The following is an 8,634-nucleotide window of genomic DNA, read 5'->3' on the forward strand; positions in this document are numbered from 1 at the left end:
CAACCAACTCACAAAATAGAAGACAAGATAGATCAACAACTTAAAAATTAACTTCTTTGAGGGGGAAACCTCCTTTACATTACAGAAATGAACAATTCTTGAACGATTCAAATGATAAGACCTCCTTGGTATGTATAGGAGTCTAAGGGGTCACAATATAATCAAAGTCCACATAACAATAATAATGTAAGGGCACAACAATAACAATAGTGGGCTTCTTTGGGGCACAACAATAACCACATGGGGGATACATGGGCACAAAAATACCAATAAGGGGCTATACTAACAATAAAAATAAGGGGGATGCACTAGTATTATAGGGACCTAACATGTCCTCTCCTTCAAAAAAGTGTTGTCTTCAACGCTTGAGTAGTTTTGGATGTTTATGTATAAAATTCTCACCCTCCCATGTGGAATCTTCAACGGAAAGGTCATGGGACACATATTCCAAGTTGAATGGTGGGAAAAACAATTTAGTGGGCATCAGTTGTGGTTTCCTTATGGCTATGAAAATTAGCAAAGGCAAAGAGGCAATAATTAACATTTAATTATTAAAATAAAGGAAAATAGGAGAAAAGGAAGGTGAAGAGATACAAATTTGCATGTAAGGGAAATTAGAAGAAAAATGAAGGAAAATGAAAAAAAGAGGAAACATCAATGATAAAAAGGCATCAGAGAATCAATTGATAGATTTTTGATAGTTTTGAGTTGAACTCTCCTTTCATTTCTCTCTCTCATACACTCTTGCACACTTTAGAGCATTCTTGGAGCATGCTTGGAGAATTATAGCATTCACTTAGATTGGAGAAAAAAGGCAAAGTAAAGTAAGGAAGTGCAATTAGATAGTTGGAACAACAACTACATCAGGGATACTTTGCAGGTAACAAGTTGCATGTGTGATTTCCTTGCTGATTTTTGGATGCATGGTATATGCATGTGGTTCCTTAGTTATGTGTTTTCATTGACATGGAGATTTTCTTGGATTAATAGTGGTTTCAACCTTGCCTTGCCATTTCCTGGATAACCATGGTGTAGTGGGTTTCCCACTTGTTTTTCTAATTGGTTCTTAGGTCCCCTATGGTTGTGGGTTGGAATAAATTCTCTAGATCCATGAAACAACTTGGATTGAGATACTAATTCCTGGAGCCTGCGGGTTGGGAAAAACGCTCTAGAGCCTTGTGTGTTGAGTTACTAGTCCCTGGAGCCGTGGGTTGGAACAAACTCTCTGGAGCCCTTATTGGTTGTGGGTTAAGTTACTAGTTCTTGGAGCCCTAGACAACTTGGGTAAAGACTAATATGGTTAATGTTAGTGATTTCTAGACTATATAGGTGAGATCATTGTGGTTGAGAGTTGAGGTGGTTTGGCTTCTGGAAGCCTTGGTTGGTTTTTTTTGGTTTAACCCTTATGATCCCACATTCATACTTGGAATATGGTGTGGGGTGATTGGATGAATGAGAGATTTGGTTCAACCCAATCTATGGTCGGGTGGTACATGGAAGTCCCTGACTTGGTTGGATTTTTCTTATGTTAATATGAGATATTTTCTTATTATGGTCTATGAGCATTGGTAGTGATTATGTTGGTGATTTTATGGCTGATTTGCCAAGGTTTCCATTTTTTTATATGTTGGTTATATGCTGTATTCTATATATGGCTCTTGACATGTTTTGATAAGTTAATGATTGATGAATGCATGGTCTAACAAGTGTTATTACAACTAGATAGAGAGGGCTTGGAGACTTCTTGGTGATTCTCAAATAAAATTCATAAGTTTATGATTAGATATGCATTCATGACTTGTAGCTCACACGTTTACAATATGTTTGATAAAATTTCTATCATGGATTAGGCATATCTAGGTCAAGTTTTGCTTGATTTTTGATTTGTTGGCCTTGTCATCATCTTGTTTATGTTTAAGGAAAGTTACAAGCAATTTTTCACAGTGGTCTAGAGGATAGCCTAAAACAATGGCTCACATCTCGGAATCATCGACACAAAAATGGAGTTTTTGGGTCATAACCACTGGCATCTAGGCTTGTGCGTGCGGTTATAGCCTTCCAACTGCATGCACATAGTGTCAAGGGTGCATTTGGGGGGTAAATTATGTGAAAAAGAGTTCCAGCTCAAGGATTGAACACCTGGGGTGGTTTGCAATCGCCTAAGTAGTCTGTAGTTCCTAAGGGATGTTAGTTTGTTGTCGATCTGTCAACCCCACTTCCATAACTAGAAATTGGAGGTTGGGTCATATCATAGTGAAACTCAACTCATATTTACCATGGAGAGCTTGTAAAAGTGGGTAAATGTGTGAGTGGGTGGTTACATTATAGCCACCATTTGTCACAGAAAAATAACCACCATCTACAAAACCCTAAACCAACAAAACCCACATGCAACAAGAACCCTAAACCACCAATAGAAATTCGAAACCCACGTGCAACAAAACCCTAATGTAGCAAAACCCACATGCCACAAAAACCATAAACCACCAATAGAAATTCGAAACCCACATGCAACAAAACCCTAAACCACCAATAGAAATTTGAAAACCACATACAACAAGAAACCTAAACCACCAATAGAATTTACAAATCCACATGCAACAAAACCCTAAACCACCAATAGGAATTCGAAACCCACATGCAACAAAACCCTAAACTACCATTAGAAATTCAAAACCGAGATGTAGTAAAACCATAATGCAAGAAAATTGTGATGCAACAAAACCCTAAACTACCAATAAAAATTCGAAACCCACATGCAATAAAACCATAGTGCAACAAAACCTACATGCAACCAGGATCCATCTATAATTCCTGAATTGGTGCATAAACACAAAGGCAGTGGTAGAAAAAAATTTAAATGCAACCAAAATCCATTCAATTGAATGTGTTTAAAAACACATGCATAAGAAGCTAGTAGGATTAAAATCCTACCACATAAAATTTTGTCATGCTTGTTCTATGCCCGCACGCCACACACCACAGGAACCCTAGGGGCTCGAGTACCCTTAACTACAACTCACACATAATGACCTACATGACAAACAAGGATGCCACAAAGGCGCCATGAGGTTAAACTTGTGAAAAACCAACAAAAAACAGAAGAAATCCTCCAAGCATTATTGAAAAATGGCGAATTACCTGTAGATAAACCCTCTAAAGCACGAAACGACCATATCCAACATTAAGCCGAGAAAAATTCCCACAGGGTCGAACATAGACGAATACCCTAGTTGCTGGTGTGCGGCGGGTAAGAACAACCATCCCAGAAAGCAAATAAAACGCAAGATAACAACTGAACAACATGACGAACCAAGAACCATCACACCTTATAACCCATTCTCTGTAGCACCAAGAATGGTGATGGTTGCCACCAGCATTGTAGTAGGACTGTGCAAGTATCGGGGGGACCAAACGCTCAATTGCTGGACCCAAACAAAATAACACGACGGTTCGATAACCCTCCACAACGCATGGCAAACAAGAACCCTAAACTGCCCAAATCCCATCGATGTTTATTGTCAAACTGTCCAACACATAGGCACATGCAAGGGAGATGTGTCGTACTGCCATCGTAGATGTCTATGTGGCGTTTGGAGGGTTCCAAGGTGGGGCATCCAACTATTGGGGTCCCTCCCTTACCTCCAAACAATCATAAAAAATAACCCAAATAACCAATTAAAAATCTAAATAAATATTAAAAACTTGTTAAATTGAAACTTTTGTAATTAAAATTGATTTGCAATACATCTTCCGATCTATCACATTGAAATTCTACATATCAACATTTTGAACCAACAAATATAATTCATTTTCAAAATAAAATGATATTAAAAACCTATCATTTAATACTCAACTCCACACCATTTCAAATTATCACAAACTAAAATAAAAATGAAAGCTTAATTTGAAGAATTTATAATAAATATATTTAATAAGAAAAACAAAGAACTCTCTTACCACAATATATAATATTGTTATTGTTAATGTCAATATGAACACGTACATACCATACCATTATGAAAAAACAACTCATTTTCGTTCAAAGAGAACGAAAAAACAACTCCACTCCTTTTCGTTCAGAAAGAACGAAAAAACAACTCCTTTAGCTCAAAGCCTGAGCAAACTTCGCACTGCCTGGTCAAGAGTTCTTTTGACTGTAAGTAAGCTTCTTTAAACCCAAACCCTCAAGAGCCTGTAACCACGATTTTCACCACTAAACAAACCATGTTGTTAGAAACCATGATGTAGTTGACACCAGCTGAATTTTGTTGCTGATTTTTGGTCCAGTTCTCTACTTATGATACCCATTGAATGGACAGACAGCGTTTAATTTTTCTACAAACCCAGAATGATTTTCACTTAGAGGGGACGATCTATATTGTACAACGAGACTACTCAGATTGACATAGATGGTTTCTTGGCGATGGATTCGAACGCCACTATACCCTTCTTCCAGGGAAGGAAAATGCATCGAAGTTCGCAGATTCTCATGGTAAATATAACCTTGTCTAGGTTCTTAGTCGTTTATCGTTGGCAACCTTTCAGGATTATTGGTTTCACAACTCTGGCAAACATCAATGTGACGTTCACAGAGCAGAGGAAAGATCATTGTATGGATGACATGCAGGTGAGGGGTCCGTTGCATAGACTGTATCTCATGGAGGAGCAAGGCATTGTAACAAATCCCAATGAGTATGGCTACCTATTACAGGAATGCGTTGAGATGAAAATCCCCACAAAGGGTAAATCGCTGCATGCTCACTTTATTAAAAAAGGAATGAAGACGACCGTATTTCTGGAAAATCATCTAATAAATATGTATGCAAAAGGCGGAAGTATTGAGTATGCGCGCCAAGTGTTTGACAAAATGAGTCAACGAAACGTGTTTTCATGGAATACTATGATTGCAGGATATATCAACTACGGGAACGTTGAGTATGCACGCCATCTGTTTGACAAAATGCTTCACCGGGATGTCGTATCTTGGAACACCATAATTGCCGGGTATGCTCTCAAAGGTCAAGGTGAGGAGGCCTTTAAACTCTTCTCTAAAATGCAGCATGACGGCATTGAACCAGACCGTTTTACCTTTTCCAGTGTTATCAGTGCATCAGTCAACTTATCAGACATTCAACAAGGTAAGCAAGTCCATGCTCATATCATCCAAGCTGGGTTTGATTCACATGTAACAGTGAATAATGCTCTTATTACAATGTATTTCAAATATGAGAGCAGCGAGGATGCGTACCGGGTGTTCTCTGAGATGCCTCTGAAGGATGGGGTATCGTGGAATGCTATTATTGTAGGATATGCCCAACATAGGCAGGGTGAGAAAGCCCTTGAATTCTTTGAACAAATGATAGGTGTAGGCATGAAACCAGATAATTACACTCTGGCCAGTGTGCTGTCCGCATATGCCAATCTTGAAGCGCTGGATCAGGGAAGGCAATTCCATGCTCACGTAATTATAACGGGATTTGAGTTGAATGCAATTGTTGGAAGTGCCCTAGTTGATATGTATTCTAAATCTGGTAGCAGAGAAGATGCCCGCCGGGTTTTTGACAGATTGCCTGAGCGGGATGCAATTGTATGGAATACCATGATATCGGGGTATTCCCAAAGTGATTACTGTGATGAAGCTCTGAAGTTGTTTACTCAAATGCTGCGGGGAGGCTTGAAGCCAGATGAATGCAGTTTTGTCTGTGTACTAAGTGCATGTGCTGGCCTTGCAGCCCGTGACCAGGGGAAGCAAATCCACGGTGTCATCATCAGAACTGAGTTTGCATCATATGTCTCTGTTGGCAACGCTCTAGTTACACTATATGCCAAATGTGGAAGCATAGAGGAAGCACGTCACATGTTTAACAAAATGCCTAAACAAGATTCGGTGACTTGCAATGCAATGATTGCAGGTTATGCCCAGCATGGCTGTGGCATGAAGGCTCTTCAACTCTTTGAAGAAATGCTAAAGGCAGGCATAAAGCCAAACCCCGTCACGTTCATTTCTGTTCTCTCTGCATGTAGTCATGCAGGGTTAGTGGATGAGGGTAGATACTATTTTGAATCCATGAATCGAGATCATTCCATTACACCAAGTAAGGACCACTATTCCTGTATGATTGACATTCTTGGCCGTGCTGGATATCTTGAAGAGGCCGAGAAATTTATCCAAAACATGCCATTTGAACCAGATGCCATTGGATGGGCAGCATTGCTTGGTGCCTGCAGAAGCCAAGGCAATATAGAGTTAGGGAGCCGTGTCGCAGAACAACTTTTTAAGTTAGAACCAGCAAATGCTGCACCATATGTGGTGTTGGCAAACATGTATGCTTCTGCTGGCAGATGGAATGATGTATCAAGAGTGAGAAAAATGATGAAAGATAGGGGAGTAAAGAAGCAGCCAGGATGTAGCTGGATTGACATCAATAAGAGAGTTCATGCTTTCGTTGCAGAAGACAGCTCTCATCCACAAATGGATGAGATCTATGCAACTTTAGAGACACTAGCTATAAGGATGAAGGAGGCAGGGTATGTGCCAGACACAAAATTTGCTCTGCTGCATGATGTGGGAGAAGAATACAAGAAAGATGTTCTCTCTCACCACAGCGAAAAGCTGGCTCTTGCTTTTGGTCTTATGAACACACCCTCTGGGACAACTATCCAAATTATTAAAAATCTTCGTGTATGTGGTGACTGCCATACTGCCTTCAAATTTATCTCCATGATCACTGAACGAGAAATTATTGTCAGGGATGCTAACCGTTTCCATCATTTTAAGAATGCACGATGTTCTTGTGGAGACTACTGGTAACCTCCTTTTGAAGAAATAACAAAGAATTAAGCCCCTTTCTTGTATGCCTTGGTTTATGGGGTTGGGATAGGAAATGTTTATATTTCCTGTGCATGTGTCTCTCGGATGGATTTTTGAAGTTCAAAACTCAACAGAAAAACACAGAAATATTGACTTTCTGTATACTCGGCAACATCTAAAATCCCTGATTGTATCATGAACTCATGAAGCATAGGTGAAACTGCCAGGTTTGTGGTGACTTTGTACCGTGCAACTTCTAGTTGGTGAGTCTGTGAGGATAAAAGTCACATAGCTCAAAGAACTTGATGAAGTCAGCTTCTGCTGTTGTGAAAAGTGCTCCAGCTAAGTCATCTGGCTTTCTCCTGTGTTGAGCTACATCGTTTGAGCATTTATTGCATGATATACAGTTCCATTCTTGAGTTGATATCAATTGTACAGATCGCACAAACCCAAATATCTGGGTGAAATGGTTAAAGTTAGGGAATCGGTACCTCTTCCAATATGTTTTTAAGCATAGGAGTTGGGAATTATGAGGCTAGGAGTTCATTGGCTGCTTTGCACACATTGTTATCTGTTTTCTTTAAACATAAACGAAAATAAGTTTAATTTGATTTACACTTGAGATTCGAGAGTATAGTGCCCTGGCAATTTCCGTTAAGGTGTTGTTGATTGGTTTATTGCCAAATTGACAATTGATTGCCCGTCATTGCTAAATAGATGAAATTATTACAGAAAATTAATTTACTTTCATAGGTTATGTTGAATTCCATCTAGTACTTCGTTTGTTTTAGTTGAGCTCATATTTCCTTTTGGCTTATCTTTTTATTTCCCTCTTTCTTTTCTTTTAGATTTCGAGAGGTTCACAATTGTGGTCTCATCATCCTCTTCCAAGCCCCCTCCCCACCCAATGTCTCTAGCATTTCTTCGAAGAGTTCAAGAGATTTATCACCCTGCCTGTAAACGATGGATGTCATGGATATTTTTTTTTTCCCCTGATCATAGGATATTATTATTATAGGATATGCCCAGAGAACACTTGGTATGCACCCTTCGTGCTCTCATATTCGATATACATTGTAGCAAGAGGATTTCAGTCATAAATAAATAAAACCGGACTTGGATAATCTGAGCATGGACTTGCTTACCTTATGCTATTCAACTTGGCAGAAGCACCGGTAACTCTGGAAAAGGTAAAATTGGCCGGTTCAACGCCTTTATGCTGCATTTCAGTGAAGAGTGTTAAGGCCTCCTCATCTTGACTGTATACAGAAGACCCAACAAACTACCTTTGAAAAGATATGTGTCCTGCTTGAAATAATCTAAGCGTGGGTTTCAGCCACTCACTAGGGGTTGCTGACAAAAAATTGCAATTTCTCCAAAATCCTTTATATGTTTTTTTATTTCTCTGAAACTGATCACTGCATGAGACATAATTGTCAACGAAGATGCTTGTCAAGTCAAAGCATCTGTTTCTCATGTTGGAAAAATTATCGTTGATGGCAAAGGTGTCGAAGGTTTGAGCCGCTACAGAGATAAGTTTAAGGTCTAAGCCATAGTTAATTTAAAGTCTAGGAGATGCCAAAGGTATTTTGCATTGATATTACTGAGTATGTATTCAATATTGAGGTATTCAATAAGTATGTATCGCTGCTCCTATGTATGTATTGCTAATCATGTAAAGCTGTGAGTGAGTACGATGCTTGTGATGTAAATGCTTGCAGATGTTGTGATGTGAATGCTTGAAAAAGTTGATGTATTATTAGAGTGTGTTGCTGAGCAGTGAGGTATATGATTACTGTTGTGTTGCAGAGGTGCTTGAA

The 8,634-nt window shown here is 39.1% G+C and overlaps 1 pseudogene across 2 annotated transcripts; it reads left to right on the forward strand.

The window, feature by feature from the left end:
* The first annotated feature begins 4,035 nt into the window (after positions 1 to 4,035).
* Positions 4,036 to 7,429, forward strand: LOC149239845 (pentatricopeptide repeat-containing protein At3g49710 pseudogene; annotated as a pseudogene). 2 transcript variants are annotated; one of them, XR_016246463.1, is made up of 2 exons: positions 4,036 to 4,159; positions 4,323 to 7,429. The product of XR_016246463.1 is annotated as a pentatricopeptide repeat-containing protein At3g49710 pseudogene, transcript variant X2 (transcript). The 2 variants fall into 2 exon arrangements; XR_016246462.1 differs by having other exon boundaries at positions 4,051 to 4,159; positions 4,291 to 7,429.
* The last annotated feature ends 1,205 nt before the right edge of the window (positions 7,430 to 8,634 follow it).

The sequence above is a fragment of the Pinus tabuliformis genome, chromosome 8 (genome assembly GCF_031772625.1).
Source record: "Pinus tabuliformis cultivar Carrire ecotype Pingquan chromosome 8, CPIR1, whole genome shotgun sequence".
Lineage (NCBI taxonomy): Eukaryota > Viridiplantae > Streptophyta > Pinopsida > Pinales > Pinaceae > Pinus > Pinus tabuliformis.